The sequence below is a fragment of the Apium graveolens genome, chromosome 3, assembly GCF_009905375.1.
Source record: "Apium graveolens cultivar Ventura chromosome 3, ASM990537v1, whole genome shotgun sequence".
Taxonomy (NCBI): Eukaryota; Viridiplantae; Streptophyta; class Magnoliopsida; order Apiales; family Apiaceae; genus Apium; species Apium graveolens.
Genome location: NC_133649.1, coordinates 184,901,215 through 184,919,409, shown reverse-complemented (window position 1 = coordinate 184,919,409; position 18,195 = coordinate 184,901,215). Strand labels below are relative to the sequence as shown.

The following is an 18,195-nucleotide window of genomic DNA, read 5'->3' as shown; positions in this document are numbered from 1 at the left end:
CAAAAAGAAAGATGGAAGCATGAGACTGTGTATCGACTATAGGGAACTCAACAAGCTTACAATCATGAACAAGTATTTGTTACCCAGAATTGATGATTTATTTGATCAACTGAAGGGAGCCAAGTACTTCTCCAAGATTGATTTAAGTTCGGGATATCATCAACTGAAGATTAAGCCCGAAGATATACTGAAGACAGCTTTCAGAACAAGGTATGGACATTACGAATTTTTAGTGATGTCTTTTGGATTGACCAACGCCCCGGCAGCGTTTATGGACCTGATGAATAGAATTTTCAAGGAATACTTGGACAAGTTCGTTATTGTGTTTATAGATGATATTTTGATTTATTCAAAGGCGGAAGGGGATCATGCGGAACATCTGAGAATAGCTTTAGAGATTTTAAGGAAAAAGAAGTTATATGCTAAATTCTCGAAGTGTGAGTTTTAGCTACAGAAAGTTCAGTTATTAGGACACATAGTCAGTAATGAAGGGATCAAAGTGGACCCAGCAAAGATCGAGGCAATTACAAACTGGGAAAGACCGAGAACACCGACCGAGGTAAGAAGTTTCTTGGGATTAGCGGGATATTATCGTCGATTCGTTCAAAAAATTTCAAGGATTGCAATACCATTGACAAAGCTTACACGGAAGAATGAAAAGTTTATATGGAATGACAAGTGCGAAGAAAGTTTTCAGAAATTGAAGTAACGATTAATCACCGCACCTGTTTTGTCACTTCCAGACGATCAAGGGAATTTCGTAATTTATAGCGATGCTTCTTATAAAGGACTAGGATGCGTTCTTATGCAGCACGATAAGGTGATTGCGTATGCGTCAAGGCAATTGAAACCATACGAACAGAAATATCCTACTCATGATTTGGAGCTAGCAGCCATAGTTTGCGCTTTGAAAAATTGGAGACATTATTTGTATGGGGAAAAGTGCGAGATTTTCACGGATCACAAAAGTTTAAAGTACATATTCACACAAAAGGAACTTAATATGAGGCAAAGTAGATGGTTAGAACTGATCAAGGATTACGAATGCTCAATTAATTATCATCCCGGTAAAGCGAACGTTGTAGCAGACGCGTTAAGTCAGAAGGAAAAGTTAAATGTGTTATCAGTACCTGAAGAGATATATAAGGAATTTTAGAAACTGGAATTGGAGATTAAAGTTTGCAGGCCTAATGAAGCAAAAGTGTACAGTATGACTTTTCAGCCGGAGTTGCTAGAGAAAATAAAGAAGTGCCAGGAAGATGTAATGGATTAAGATATAAATCGTTTGGTAGGAGAGGAATTGTGCACGCAGAAGGACGATCAAGGTATTCTTAGGTTTTCTTCTAGAATTTGGATTCCACTGGTGACGGAGCTGAAGAATGAAATTTTACAGGAAGCACATAATTCAAGGTATTCAATCCATCCAGGAAGTACCAAGATATACAGAGATTTAAAAGAAAATTATTGGTGGCCAGACATGAAGAGGGAAATTATGGAATGGGTTAGCAAATGGTATACATGTCAAAGGGTTAAATTAGAGCATCAGAGACCAAGTGGATTACTACAGCCATTGGAGATTCCAGAGTGGAAGTGGGAACATATTGCCATGGATTTCATAGTTGAATTACCAAGGACAAGGGCTAATCATGATGCCATTTGGGTTATAGTGGATAGACTTACCAAGTCAGCTCATTTTCTACCTATAAATGAAAGATTTTCACTCGACAAGTTGGTCCATATGTACCTAAAGGAAATTGTAGTTCGTCATGAAGTTCCTGTGCCTATCGTATCTGATCGAGATCCAAGATTTAATTCAAGATTTTGGAAAAGTTTTCAAGAATGTTTGGGAACGAGATTGAATATGAGTACGGCTTATCACCCCCAGACGGACGGCCAAAGTGAAAGAACGATCCAGACGATTGAGGACATGTTACGTGTTTGTGCTATTGATTTTAAAGGAAGTTGGGACGAGCATTTACCTCTGGTAGAGTTTGCTTATAACAACAGTTATCATGCCAGTATTGGGATGCCACCCTATGAAGCCCTTTATGGATGCAAATGCAGATCTCCGGTGCATTGGGACGAAGTAGGAGAACGCAAAATACTTGGACCTGAACTAGTACAGCAGACAAAAGAAGTAATTGTAATTATCCAAAAGAAATTGATAGCCGCACAGGACCGTCAAAGGAAATATGCAGACCAGTCAAGGAAAGACATGGAATTTGAAGAAGGAAACTTGGTGTTACTGAAAGTATCACCGTGGAAAGGACTAACGAGGTTTGGAAAGAAAGGAAAGCTGAGTCCAAGATATGTCGGACCTTTTGAGATTCTAAAGCATGTTGGCAAAGTAGCTTATGAATTGGCGTTACCTCCGCACATGGAGCACATACACAATGTTTTTCACGTACCAATGCTTAAGAAATATAATCCAGACTCCATGCATGTAATAGAATATGAGCCAATAGAGCTTCAGGCAGATTTGTCATATGTAGAGAGTCCGATAGAAATTTTAGAGAAAAGAAAAAAGGTATTGAGAAATAAAGTGGTGAAGCTAGTAAGAGTGTTATGGAGAAACCCAAAGGTTGAAGAGTCAACCTGGGAGTTGGAAAGTGATATGAGAGAAAAGTACCCTCATTTGTTTTCTTAGGAGATTCTGAGGACAGAATCCTTTTAAGGGGGGAAGGATATAATATTCGGGATATATCGTGTAATTATTTTTGTTAATAAATAATTAATATATGTGTTCAGTATCTATTCTGTGAATTAATTGTTAAGTGTTAAATGTGTTTGGATGTTTAAAAATATTATTAATTGAGTGTTTTAATTTTTATATGTCCAAAATAAAATATAGATAATTGTCATATCTTCCTAATTATTTTTATGTAGATTTATGGATCTATAAGGATCATATGAAATTTATAAAATCTTTTTCCGAGTATTTAAAATCTATTTTATAAAAACGGGAACCAACCGACGTTATCCGTTGTTACATTTTTGGAACCCGAAACTCTTCCGAGAACTCCTTCCTAACCTAATTGTAATATTTCGAGCATATTCCATGTTTCGACTTTTTCGATCCGGCGTACGGTTTGTCCTGCGCGGGTCCCGGCGCAACATTTTCGATACAATATTCATTTTGGTAAATCAATAAAACTCGTATTTTCGATAAACGGGAGATTTTTTATTAAAATATCCCAATTATCACCTCGTAGTACGTGTAACCAGGCGCTGAGACCAAGTCCGCAGTACAAATTGTACTGATTTGGATAACTGTCCCGAAAACCGATACCGGTTGGATCAGTTTTTATAAATAAACGTATCGTTTTATATCCGGAATGATCCAACGGGATACTAATTTTCCGTAATTATAAATAGCCTTTACCGTATTTTATTTCGTATCAAAATCAGTTGCAGACAGTTAATTATATAATTTTCCTGAGAAAAACCTTATATTCATATAATCTTTCAAGAATCAAACAGCAAAACGAAGGTGTTATTGATCTCTGTTTTCAAAGCTCGAGTACTCAATCCAAAGGTCTTGAGGTGTTCTATCAGATTCTGTGTTCCAAATCACTGCAGAAATCAAGGTTTATTTTCTGAAAATTTATTTATTTTCAAATTATTTTTATTAAAAATATGAATTTTTGTTCGGATGATTGTTTGTATGATTTGATGATTTCATGTTGTAGAACTTGTTTTTCTGATGATTTTCATATGTCATACGTCTGATTTGGAGTTCAATAACATGCTCAAAAGTGGGTTTAAATCTCGAATTTTAAATTAGGGTTTATAACCCGTATGAATATTTTCAATTGAAATTTGGGGCTTTTTGATTTAGGGGTTATTAGCTGTTGATTTATAGTGGATTATGTTTCTTATGAAATTTGCAATCAATTGGTACATAGCTCGTTAACAGAGGATGTCTAAATCGAAGGGAGTTGTGTTTTGAAGATTTGCGATGTTCGCCGGAAACCGGCGATGTTCCTGGCCAATTTCCGGCCAAGTCTGGGGTTATTTGAATGATTTGATTGCATGAATAAGTTCCTGGTTGTCTGTAGATGTGATCTGGAGCTTGTGGTGAGGTGAGGGTGCCAGAATCGTGTTCTCCGGCCACCCCTGTATTTTCCGGCGAGGGGGGTTGTAAAATTGCAGTTTGGTACCTTATCTTTTGGGGAAAAAACAGTTAGGTCCCTGAGGTTTCCAGAACTTGCAAATTTTGGATTCCTGTTTTAAAAATATTTAAAAATCATATTTCCTATTTATTTTAATTATAAAAATTTGATTTTAATTTCTGAAAATTCCAAAAAAATATTATTTTAATTCCAAAAATTATTTTTAATTCGAAAATAAATCTGAATTAATTAGTTAATTAATTTCAGTTAATTTTTAATTGATTAATTAGTCAATTAATTTGAAAAATCATTGATTAATTGATTTAATTAATTATTAATTGATTTTAATTAATTATTTAATTAGATTTAATTATTTAAAAATGATTTAAAAATTCCGAAAAATAGTTTCGAGCTTTAAAATATTATTTTAAATTTTTTCAAGGCTCGATAATTATTATGAAATTGTTTTAAAGCCGGAATTGGCCAACCGAACCCTATTTACTGCTTCGAAATTGATCCAACGACCCGTTTTAATTCCGAAAAATGTTTTAAAAATCATTTTAAATACCAGAAAGCTTGTTTATGACCCGAGATTTATTTATAAATGATATATTATTGATTATGTGACGTGCTATGTGTTATATGTGACTTGTTGGTTGACTGTCGGTCTGTATATTCGATATTTACTTGTTTATTGCGTAACTTTCAACCCGTTAATCGGATCTGGGTGAAACGAATGGTAGATAGAAGTATGTGTCGAATAGAATCATATGAGTTAAATATTGATAGATGCATATGATATGTGAGCAGAAGAGGCAAGGACATAGGAAAGGGAAACAGATAGTCAAGGAGTAAGACAGTGGTGATTGAGAGCAAGTGCAGTGTAATAAGCTAGTACCAGGCAAGTGTTCTGAACTTTCTCGAGATATTATATTGATTGATATTGTTGTTTTACATTGCAAGTGCTTTGAAGCACTGAACCCTAAACCTATCTTGAGCCGTAAACCTGATTCTTTCTAGACCATTGATTGTTGTATACCCAAATACGAACCTCAAATATACGATACTACTCCACAAATACATACAAGCTAAATATTAAACACTGAACCAAATTGCTTACACATTCAAACCATTGTATCTTGTGCTTTGAAAGACCAAATTTTTGGAATCCTGAAATGTTAATTCCTTTGTTATCCAAATCTTTCGTTACCTAACAGCCAAGCTTTGAAAATGCCATATGGATCTTTATACAGATTGAAACCATTTTCATTATTGAACGTCCAATGTTGTTAATGATCCTGTTTATTGTTTATTACTGTTTATTCTGTTATTATGGTAGAATTAGATTGTTTTTATAAAATTGTGGACCAGATTCGTGGTCAGACCATATAATGGTCAAGTTAGGCCAATGTGTGCCTTGGATCTAGTAGTTAGAGCAGTGCTGTGTGCTTTGCTCGGGGTTAGTGCGTGACTAATCAGCAGCCTAACCTTGGTTTTTAAAATGAAAATATAATATCCAATTCTAAATCATAATCCATTGTTCACTTGATATCATAACCATATTTCCCTGATGATCATTATTCTCAATTTTGTCATTGTGTCTTGTTGAGCTAGTTAGCTCATTTGTGTGATGTTGTTTATGTTCTTTCCAGTTAAAAAGGAACCGGTTGGTACCGAGGATCCCCAGTCCAGCGCGAGAGCTAGGGGTTCAGGTTGATCGAGCTAAGCTAGTAGGCTTCTTTTGGGATAATTTGAGTTTGTAAAAGTTTGTAATAATGTTTAATACTCAGTTTTGAGTTGGATAGTTGGGATTTGAACGATTTGTAATATAAGTAAGTGTGGTTGGCTTGTGTGCATACTTTAACCTGTTGTGATCCGTGGTAGTTGATAAGTAGGGGCACTGCATATTATTATTATCTTTATCATTGTTATAAGTAGGTTATTAATAAGGTGTGTGCGTGTGGACCCCAAACTTCTGACCCGGGTTTGGAGGGCGCCACAAATATTATTATTATATACATGTAAATTATAAATGATAATTAAATTTAACTATATAAAATTTTAAATTTCAATGAAACATCAAGAAGATACTTAACTTTATTTACATATATGTTTAAATAGCATGTCTAATAATAATAATAATCATAATCATAATCATAATAGTCATAATAATGATAATTATAATAATAATAATAATAATACAATAATTATAATATAATAATTAAATATAATGATTAAATTTGAGAAAACTGATTGCAAAATCTTGTTATTTTATGAGTGATGTCACACTATATAATTAAAATATTAAAAGGAATGGCGGTCCAAATTGCTGAATCCTCGATGTAGGTTATCAAAATGAAGAGAAAACACGGCAAACCAAGAGGCGTATCAACTAGATATATTACACCAATTACAGATCAGTCCACAAACTATTTCTTACCTTGCATCTGGCATCATTTCAAAAAAATGATTAACTATGAAAATGCAAGTTGAAGCATACAAGAAACTACTGTAGAAAATGATCGATGTGCGGTATAATTTCGATACATTAGAATCGCGTACACGTGAAATGTAGATTGCTTACTTCACGAGGGGCTAACCATGTACATAGATATGAAAACGAAGCACGCATTTATTCCAACAAATTTGTGTATACTTAATACTTGAGTCTTCAAATTCTTTAACAAAGTTATGAATACAAGAAAAATGTAAAAAAGAATAACACCAGCACAAGACGATAGAGAATCAATGGTGCATAATTTCAATACATTAGATTTGTTGGCATACACTTGAAATGTTACTCCAAGAGGGGGGGGTAACTGTGTACATAAGATATGACATCGAAGTTAACATCCATTCCAATAAATTTATATATATTTATCATTTGAGTCTTCAAATTATACAACAAATCTATGAGTCAAAAGAAATGTTAAAAAAATTATAACCAACCCAAGACAATGGAGAATTGGTGGTTCGCATTAAGATTCAAATTGACTCGGTTTATTCAATTACTCGTATCGGCGAACTACCAAGTATAAGTGTAAATATGAAAAAGAATGATAAAAAATGAGAAACTAACTAGGTGAGGAGAGATATGAAGACATATATATGCGTTAATTAACGTAAAATGAATACGCTATTGTGCTTAACACATTAGGTGAGTATTTAGGGCCAATAAACCGACAACATTTTTATGGGATCAAACTACACCTCATTTATTATATAGTGAAAACTCACGGCCAAGGCACCATATCATAAAATCATGTCTTAAAATGTGTATCTATTAATATTGAATATTGAACGAGGGAGGGGGAGATTATTAAGGTCAAGTGATAAAAAATCAAGAAGACTTACATTCAAATAATAATTATAATATAAAAAATATGCATAAACAAACTACTATATTCAGTTGTAGTTCAAACAACCACAAACGTTTCTACAACAACCTCAATGGATCGGTCTCAATAATGAACAAGGAATACCACTAGATATGTTATTTCATCTTAATATAAATTATCGAAAAGCATGTCCTGCACAATTTGCATCATTTCCCAAAAACTACACTTCATATACAAAACAAATAAATCATCCGTTCACCGAGCGACGACATGAATATACGATTAATAACCGGGATTAAAACAAAATCAATTCGAACAATTCAAAGCATGTCTGCTAAAATGATATCAATTCGAATAATTTAGAGTATACCCGTGAATTGCACGGCCTACAGATTTAGTTAGATGCTAAAACTAAAATCAAATGATAATAGGAAATTTCGGTATTTTAAAACCAATGAAATGCTCGTTTTCATATCAGTCGGTTGAGTTTTTTTTGTTAGGATGGTCGGTTGAGTTTTTTTTGTTAGGATCGGTCAGTGATTTTGATTTAACGAGAATTCGAAAGAGTTGATATTTTTTTATATTTTTATCTACTTTTAAAAATATTTAATATACAAAGAGAATTTATCAAAATCACCTTTTAATCTTCAAAAAAGTTATCATATTTTATTATAATAGAGATTATAAAATTTATATTGGGATAATGGAAGATTGCTATCGATATATAAAGATTTAGTTGGATACACCAAAATTTTTATAAAATATAAAAATCCCTTTTTCATGAGAAGGTAAAAATCCCTTGTTAAAATTCATACCTTTTGATAAAAATAAGTTTAAAATTGAATATTTGAATTTCTAGAAATTTTATACCTAACAATTTTTGCCAAGTAAATGCAAGTTTGCAACTTCGAATAAAAATAACTCACCCTCATTGATTTTATAAAGAGTTCATATATAAATTTTATTTATTATTATCAGAAGTTCATTTTTAGAAATAATTTTGTAATTACTTTGTAGGAGAGAAAATTGCATCAAAATTAAGATTATAGTAATATATTATGAAAAATATTCAAAATACATTCTTTTTAAATTTCAACTGATCAAAATACTCATAGGTTGAATAAAAAGATCAAAATACGCACTACACCATAGATTGCTTCTTGTAACATCAAAAATATGTCTCTATAGATCCTGTTTGATGTTGCTATAGGCCAAAAAAAAATTATAGCAACACATTTGCTATGTTAAGTCCTGAGCGATAACTCTAGGTATTTATAACATCAAAATATGTCTAAGGTAACATAGTTTCAGATGTTACAGTAGATCCATATAAATGTTGTAATAACATACTCTATCACCATAAAATGCTATGTTGCAGTAGTTCTGATTTTTTTTTAAACTGAGCCCCATATATGTGGGACCCACCTAAATAGTTTTTAAAATTCATATTAAATAGTTTGTTTTTACTTGTTTTTCTTTAAATTTTTACAAATATAATAATAAAAATGACGAATATTCTAATCCAAAATATAAATGGAAATATTTCAAAATAATTAGACTAACTCCTCAAATAAAATTAACATATATAAAACTCATGGACTATTACAAATATATGAATCAAAGTTTGTAAAAACTACATTCTAACTTAAGAAATTCTGTAAATATAAATAATCAAATATTGACATTAAGACATCAAGTATTAGAATGGTCATCTCGAATGTGTTCTCCGAAAGAACTACTGTTACTGCACTTGAAGAACTTGGCACTACATAGGGCTTGCCACCTCTTTTTTCACAGGGGTTTGAGCATATCTCAATGTTCTACAACGTGTTATGCACTTCATGATAAACCTGCATAAGAGGTAGATGTATTAGCATCAGCGATCCAACGTAGTAATTAATGCCGAATCATACAAACAACTCGATTCCAAATAATTCAAGTAAAGTTCCTCGTCATCAATTTGAGAGTATGCATCTTACTCGATGCATCCAATTGAAAAAAAAACTTGTACAAACCTGTAAAAAAAATAAATAACCAAGAACTTCTTAAAAGATATTACCAACAATTATTTTTCCAGACCCCATCATTCCTGAAAGAAGATAGGAGATAATGAAAAGATGATTTTCGCATCTGTTATTCCTAGTAGTAAAAACAGTAAGGGGACTGACCAACAAGATAAATACAGTAAGGGGCAGTTTTATCTTCAAAAAAAATTTAAGACACGATAACAATAGTACTAGTTGCAAGAACACCATGGTGAAATATAAGTTCATAAAAAAGTATTACTGGCAGATGCATAATTTACAATCACACAGTCAAACAGTATACACATTTTCACAGTGAGGTTGTTTCCAAGGTTTCGAAGTTAGAACTGTGACAAAGCTGATGCACAACAGCAAATAAACATTCGACCGTAATTATAAAATATTTGTATAGCTAAAGTTGCAGAATTGTGAGCATCATACATTCTAGTCCATTTATTTTTGTAAAAAAATACACATTTCATGTCGACACCAGTACATAAGTTCGTTGTGAATATAGTTATGGATATGCAATGATTTTTTTTCTTCTAAAATGCACGAGAGATGGTGGAGTATGATGAGCCTAGTAAACTGTTGAACCAGAAGGGCTCACTATTTAGGAAGCTAATTGAGTAATACTGGTCTTATTCTGGTGGCAACAACCAATACTAAACTTTTTAAACTTGTTCGGTAGCAACTAGCAAATGTACGTACCAAATTGGCTGGGCAGAAGCTTCAATATATAGAAAATCATTGCTATCTCAGAAATAAAAATGGCCATGGTTTACCTGTTGTACTTATGTAATTGCAGTAACTCGACGATGGAACATATCTAACAATCTCAGATTACTAATGCAGTATTAACATAGCATTTTCACCAGAAACCTTGAAATGAGAAATGGTGCAAAGGAAACTGAAGTAAGGGTGAAATCAAATAGAAGAAAAAAACAGAGCATTAAGATGATGACAGACTAGGGATTAATCTGTAGTACCAGCAAAGAATTTACAACAAGTATATCTATTATAGAATGGGACGGTCATTTAATTTCGTATCTTATTGAACAAAAACGGTGATATTGTTCCTCTTTGACAAAAGACCAAATGGCAGGGAGGGTATAATTTACGCATTTCATACAACCAAATTACTATCCATACACCAATACATAGGATTGAGGTTATTCCCGATAACCGGGCTCATTAACCATAATAAAACGCCCCTTTAGTTCTATACCAATTTGTAAGAAGTGACTGGACTCTATTACTTAAAGTTAAAAAACTTTATAATTAATAGTAAACAAATGATTATTAATTCAACATCCATAAATAACAATCTAATGATCTGTCACAACTCTGTATATTAAAAAATCAAATATTAAAATTTAAACACCCTGAATAAAGAAAATGTAGGCCTCTTGTTAAATGTGCTACAGATTTATGCACATAAACTTGCGGAGGAGATATCTAATGAGAACACGAGGAAGGACTCTCAAAATAGATCACCAACATTGGGCTCTTATCTCGCCTAAAGTGCTCCATTATACAAAGTTTTACACAGGTTCATAGCTCATGAGCCTTGACAGCTGAGTAATCAACTATGAGCCTTGACAGCTGCATTTCTTTGTTAAAGGAAAACGAAAGCTTTATTTTTGTCAAAATAAGACAGTTTTACCTTGCTTCCGCTCATTGTTGAAAGAAAACTTTGCTAAATTATATGCTCAGTTGAGTACAAGATGATTATATCAAAGCTAAAAAATTCCTGGACTACTTCAATTTTGCACTGATTTCATCTCGCTACTTCAAACAGCTCCAACGATTCATTTTCACAACCTTTAAGTGTTTCCAAAAGGTCATAAACAAGGGGTGGAAAGCAGAATGAGCTTCATAAGGTCATATTTACATATAACGATATCACATTTAACATCTTAAAGAGTGTTATACAACACAAAATATATATCAGGTACATTCCCTAAATCAAACTGCAAATCCAGACAATGCAAATACACATTCCGTAACTAATAACTAACTTAGCAAAGAGGAAGAAGTTAAGACATGTCTTAAAATTATTTTAAGCATGTTAGACAAGAATTTATTGGAATTAGCTAAACGAAAGTATCTTAATATCTACTCGAACACTTATTTTAGGGAAAGAAGCAAAACGAAACAACATATACTTTAACTGAAGTTACAAAATATTACCATGAGCACTTCCATCAGCAAAAATAGTATACGAAGGCCCGGCGCAAGAAGTGGTAAGAGAAATAACCTCATCATCACCAAGATTATTAGACAAACTAAGTAAAATAGGGAGATAGAGTGAGAGGGGGGTGAGACACACACTTTAAATAGAAGACCTAAGAGAGGCTATACCTCGAAATCGAACTCAAGCTTGAAATTCGAAGAGAGTTTAAACCCTAATTGAACTGAAATTCTCTGCTCCAATCCTAATTGAACCTTAAATCGATAAATCCAACCAAATTCATTGCTCGATTGTGTTGCTTGAAGGGTGTTCCAACCCTAATAGAGTTTGACAGGAAGAGAGAAAAAGATCGAGTTAGGGAGCTTGAGTGGATCAGAGAAGGAGATAAGCTTGTAAATGATTTCCATGTTTCTTCTAGTCCAAAATTTTCATTTCCCGCTTGCCCCAAATTTATGTTAGTGCCCTACCCAAAATCTAGCTGCCCCATCCCATTTCAATAGCCCGACCCAATATTAATACTTACATTTTTTTCAATTTTATAAATATTATGATATTTAAATTACACAAAATTTTTTATTGAAATTATAATTAATATCTTAATCTAATTATTTTTGTAAAAATTGAAAACTGTTACATGATTTTATTTTCTATAAAGAAATGTAATATACTAAGAAACTATTTTAATGGTTATATAATGTAAATAATTCAATCATTTTACACTTTTCCTACCCAAGTCAAATGAATGAAATATTTTATCCAAATTAATTTTTTTAAAAGATAAACTTATTTTTTCGTTTGAATTTAATTTTTTTAATTTAGAGTCTATAGCAACACAGTCTCTTTTGTTGTTATGTGTAACACCTTAATGAGCTATGACAACATAGTTTTATAGCTTTATTGACTCCCCTAGTGTCGATGTTGCGATAGTGTAAAAATTTCTTACATGTAGTAACATTATCTAGGATAACACGCCTAGTGAAACGTAACAATAGGTCATATATGACGTAGTGACGTATTCAATGTTTTAAAATTTAACTTAATGTGTATTCAATGTTTTAAAAATTAATTAAGAATACGCATGTTGTATTCGATTTACTTTTTTAATAGAATGCACATTGTTTAGCACATTATTTGTATATCTGAAATCCAACAATAATCCTTATTTATATGCCCTATTATTATAATAATAATATATTTGAAATGTAATAATGGAGGAAAGAGAAATGAGTGGTACAAAATGATGTGGTGATAATCTTTTATTATTAAAAATAAAACAGGGCTTTAATAGAATAATTTTTTTAAAAAAATACATTTGAGATGTGTCCTATTATTTAAAGGCACATTTTGGATATTGTTGGAGCAATCTTTTTTATTCATTATCTTAAATTTGATTCTATGACACAATATAATGTATCTTTTTGGAAGATCCAAAAGTCCTAGCAAATGTCTTATCTATACTAAATTATAATAACCGAAATATAGTATAATTTGTTTTAAACTCTATTTTGGTTATCCCATCTTATAATCATTGGATCTTCTTAATAAAATTAGACCTGGCAATATTCCGTGTCGTGTACAAACGTTCCGTGTACTTCCGTATTTTCGTATACCAAACCTTAAACCCGAACCCCACCCAGATTTGAATTTGTGTACCAATTTGGTGACACTAACACGACACTAATATATTCGTGTTTACCTGCTTTGGTACACTAAAGTACACAGATTATATAAGAAAAAAATTAAATATTAAAAAATGCAATAGATAATTAAATGGTCTTAAATAGTGAACAACAAAGTTCTGAATACAAAAGCACAAAATTATTGAACATATTTTTGCGTACAACAAATTACAAATTGTTGGACATTCAAAAGAAATTAAAATCATGAAGTCAACTGTTTGATCTAAATTAAGTAATATGTATGGATCTAAATTAGAAAGAGAAGAGTTTGGAAGCGGGATATAAGTTTATACACGAGGGGCGGCCTGTTAAATTGGGGGGAAATGAAAATTGAAGGGACAAAAACTAAAACCCTAAATGCTCAGAGCTCAACTAGTCAAATGACCAATAAAGTGTATTTAAACTTCTAGTATTTACAAATTACAATTATATATATTATTTTGAATACGTAAAATTCATATTTTGTATGTAATATATATTATATTTTTTTAAATGTTTAATTATTTATTTATTCCGTGTACTTTCGTTCCATGTCGTGTACCTATATCAGAAACCCAGACCCGACACTAATTATATCCGTGTTTTTTCATGTTCGTGTACTTTCAGGGGCGGAACCAGGAATCTAACATGGGGGGACCAAAATAAATAAAAGTAGAAAACATACCGATTTATTTGAGATGTGCACGCCTTTCTTTGATCAAATAAAAAGAATCAATGATCTCCTCGGCAGATTATGATGAGACAAAATAGCACATATTTTAGTCTTTAAAGTTAAAGAAGTTGTATCTTTAACATGGACTAAATCCAAGAAACGCTCCCCACAAAGCCGCTTTTATCAACGAACCTAACCACAATAGCCATTTGCTCCCTTTTAGAAATATCCCTAGATTCATCCACAATCAAAAATATTTTACATCATCAATCTCATCACAAATTAAATCTTGCACTTTCCTAGAAAAAACATGTAAAAGTATTCGAGCCACACCTTCCTAATGGATTTTTAGCAAAAAGAAAACAATAAAAATAATATGCTGCATCTTTTTCTGGGGAGTACTCTAACCAAGGAAATATATCAAACCAACTCTTTTGAAATCGACGGGGATGATTTTCTGGACCAGAAAAGGGATAAATGTTAGGGCGAAAACACGCGCTAATAATACACGCAAGTATACGCGTTCACAAGTAATATAGAATACTTTCTAGTTCGTTCCCACAGAGACTCAGACTAATTATTGTTCAATTTACTCACTCACCAATGTATGATTACTTCTCAATGTTAAGACACTAACACGTAGAATTATTGACTAATTATTAACTACAATTAACTACTAAAATTAACCACTTAATTACCACTTTGAATTAACAATATTAAAACACTCATGAGATCACAACTTCATTACTACTTCCTTCAATAGTTATTGTTATTATCCTTAGCATGCAACAGTGATGATATTAATCGAATAACACGAAACTGATAAAATCCAACTTTCATTGTACTAATACCATTCTACCAAACATCCACAATTAAGATAGAAGTTGAATAGTCATCAATTATGTTGAGTCCCTATATATCTACAGAAATTGACAACATAACGATTTAAGCACAAGTTATTCCTTTTGATTATACAGGGCGAATAAAACGGTTAGAGTTACCCACTAATCATGCAACATCATACATGAACCTATGCTAGCATGGCAAGTTCTAAATCTCGAGATCCACCGTCGCTTCACAAGAGATTAACACCCTATCTTATATGTTCGCGACGCACATAAGACGAATACGCACAACCAATACTAGATATCATACAATCATCACACACTAAGGTATTAAACAACTAACTAAATAATTCCATAGTAAATCTGTTACGACCCCATGATCACGATTAGCCCATGATAGCACTTATCGTCATCATGGGTTCATATGAAAACATGATAAACAAACACAAGAGAATAATAACTAAACTAATTATATTAAACCAGAGTACGTCACAAGAGTAAATAGGTTCAAAGCAAAGAAAACTAGCATCCAACGTTACAACGAAATAAAGAATCATAAGAAAATATGCTTCCTCTTCGTTGCGGTGTGCTAAAACGGTCTTCTTCCTTGTCTCCTTCTCTCCTTGCTTAATACAACGATCCAACCTTGTGAAAACGTCTCTAAATCTACTTATATAATAGTCCCATAAAACTCAGATTACATAGAAGTTGGAAGCCAAACAGAAGTAGAAGTCTAAAATAATTTATTATTTTTTCCCGACCCTGCGCGGCCGCTCAGCATAGTTGAGCGGGCGCTCAGCTTTCTGCGCGGCCGCTCAGCATAGCTGAGCGGGCGCTCAGGACCCTACTGGAAAATTCCTGAGTTTGCTCTGTTTCTTCGCTGTAATCTGCCCCTTTCTTTCCTCTCGCAATGCTGAACACATGCCAAGGCTTATTCTTGATGATTACTCCTCCGAAATGCAACTAATACCCTGAAATGCACAAACACTAGAAAAACGCATTAAATATACAAAATACTTGATTTCAAGACACCAGTTTAAGCTATTTTAAGACGTTCTAAGTGGTATAAAATGCCACTTATCACACCCCCAAACTTAAATCGATGTTTGTCCTCAAGCATCACAGACTCAAAAACAGATCAAAACATGCATGAATGCAATCTATATAAAATGCAGCGATCCCCCTTACTACGAACAAACCAACCAACTTACAACATCTCAACAAATGCAATTAGGCGACTAAAGATCAATCAAATCATGCCAACTAACATTCAGCCAGAAACGTGGTGTGTGCAGATGCTTATCAGATATGCTTCGGAACTAAACCAATTATTATGACTCAACTATTAGCAAGGCAATCACATGATTATACAAAGAATAAAAATTCTAGGCACAAAGTGACTTATTACACTACAAGAATTCTGGAGCTTATCATGGCATCATGCTTTTTATTCATAACATAATGCTTATTTGATCGTGCAATGAGTGAGGTCCACAAAAGACTTATACAATGATATCCATGTAGCGAGCGTTAGGTTAGCGGATCCCAGACTCTAAAAGCCTTAAGTCACTAGGCACAAAGTCCCCTAAGAACTTAATAACTCGAATACCAAAAAGAGCCCACTCGTGATCAACTATGCATAAACACATACTCTTTTTTTTCTTTTTCTGTTTTTTTTTCTTTTTTTTCTTTTTTTTTCTTTTTCTTTCTCTTTTTTTTTCAAAATTTCTGAGCAAGTGCGTTTCGCTCCATCTTGCTCAACCCTAGACTACTCGCAGAAACTTACGAGCCGGCTACTAGCCATTTGACGCCTAGCCACAACTAGCAACAAATTCCATTTTTTAACTCTATTTTTTCTTTTTCATGCCTTTATCACTAAGAACCTATTATCAAATTCTAAGCATAATAATTAGATTAACCTCGAAAATAATCAGATCATAACAACAATCTAGTCCTTAAGCATACTCTAAGACTTAGTGAAAATACAAGTGTTTCTAGTATGCATATCAACCTACACGACTCAACATCACTTTAATGCCATCACTACACTCGCATCAACATCACAAATCAGTCGGTAAATCATCGCAAAAGGGATCATGGCATATGCATGAGCTACAAGACATGATAAACAAATAAAGCTATAAAATAAAATAAAATAAACTGTATGGCAAAAATTATACAACTATATGAACTAAACTATCATGAATATGCAGCTATATGACACACACACAAAATATTCCTTAACTACCACCCCCAAACTTAAAATCTTTACTGTCCCCGGTGAAGGTAGTAGAAAGGAACACAGGGTATACCTACTCGGAGTCATCATCATCATCACCCTCAGTGGGTGGAGTATCAGGCGGTGGGTATGCAGAGTCCTCACCAAAAACTGGCCACTGGGTGTCAGCTCCAAGGCCCCGAAAAGCAGTCCCTAACGCAAGGGTGAGCTCCTGAGCAAACCTGCTCTGCGTCTCGTACATGACATCCATCCGCCGTGACAGCCTCCTATACTGGGCATCAGCCATCCCAGCACCCTCCTGAGCTCTCGAAGAACCAGCCTCATCACGCCTAGGCCTAGCCATAGTAGCACCTCGTGCTGGACGCCCTCCTGGAAGACGATAACCCAGCCCATGCTCCTCGGGCTCACCACCGGTCCACTCTTGCATCCCATTCAGAGTCCCAGAATCAATCGGAGCGGCCGGCAACTGCAACTGCTCATGAGACGGCCAGTTCACTCCCACTGCTCGGTAAAGCTTCGTGACCGTGGATGCATAAGGGATGTTCATGTGCTTAGCTCCCCTCAAAAACTTCAGAATTCCTTGGTAGATAAACTCACCAAGGTCCACATAGTACTCCTCATTCAAAATTCCCCACAACAACTGTGCTCTCTCAACTGTGGCCTCATGTGCATGCGAAGAAGGCAGAATATTAGCACAAATAAACGCATTCCATGCACGGGCATACATGTTCATAGCGATCGCCGGAAAGTGACGATACTCATTAGTTCCTGTCTTGAAGGTCCAAACTGTGCCCGGCCTACAGAGAGTAGCACAAATCAAATCCAAGTCGAAATCCTCATCAGTCTTCTCATTCCAGTTCTCCTCATCGGGCTTCCTCTCTCGCTGCCCAATCACACGGCGAATCGCCGCTGGGTGATAATCAACCGTCATCCCTCGAACTACAGAAAACCCATTCTTCTCGGCCTTCGCGTTCACATAGAACTCGCGAACCACGCTCATCGGCACTGCTTCAGGCGACTCACAGAAAGCTATCCACCCCTTCTCTGCAATCATAGGTAGCAACTCACCATCCCTCCCCGATGGTAAAACCCCCTCTCCTTCAGAATCGGCT

The 18,195-nt window shown here is 33.9% G+C and overlaps 1 long non-coding RNA gene across 1 annotated transcript; it reads right to left on the bottom strand.

Annotated features, from left to right (window-relative positions):
• Nucleotides 1-9,016: 9,016 nt before the first annotated feature.
• On the bottom strand, nucleotides 9,017-12,141 carry LOC141712969 (uncharacterized). The gene is made up of 2 exons (XR_012571735.1): nucleotides 11,668-12,141; nucleotides 9,017-9,300 (listed from the first exon to the last, which is right to left on the bottom strand). It is a non-coding gene; the product is annotated as an uncharacterized LOC141712969 (long non-coding RNA).
• Nucleotides 12,142-18,195: the final 6,054 nt, after the last annotated feature.